The sequence below is a fragment of the Sinocyclocheilus grahami genome, unplaced genomic scaffold, assembly GCF_001515645.1.
Source record: "Sinocyclocheilus grahami isolate Dianchi unplaced genomic scaffold, SAMN03320097.WGS_v1.1 scaffold1284.1, whole genome shotgun sequence".
Classification (NCBI taxonomy): domain Eukaryota; kingdom Metazoa; phylum Chordata; class Actinopteri; order Cypriniformes; family Cyprinidae; genus Sinocyclocheilus; species Sinocyclocheilus grahami.
The window spans coordinates 278664-279166 of NW_015506463.1; positions in this window are offsets into that span (position 1 = coordinate 278664).

Consider the following 503-nt stretch of genomic DNA (forward strand, 5'->3'; position numbering starts at 1 on the left):
TTTGGATAAAAGCGTCTGCTAAATGAATAAATGTAAATGTAAATTGGGTGGCACAATCTGGCATCACTGGCCTTAGTTTCTTCATTGTGAGGTTTACCACATACTGCGCTTGTGTGAAAGGGCTTTAACGGCGTGCATTCTGGAGACTCGCTGCTATGCAAACAAAGATGCAAAAATGCAATCACGCATAAATGAGCTTCTCTAATACTTCTTATAAAATTTATTTAATTATAATTGCTATTAGTATTACAAACAGTGAAGAATACTTATTTGTTGATTCAACTATGCATTGGCCTTTGTAAAATACAGGACAAATCGCGTCCCGTATTGATTTCAAATGGGACACATCATTTTACCTTTAAATACGGAATGATTTCGTATTTTAAGGGATGGGTGGCAACCCTACCAGCTATAGACAGGCTCTAAAAGCTGCCAGGGTTGAGCATATCTGCAAACTGATAGAAAATAACCAAAACAATCCAAGGTTTTTATTTAGTACAGTG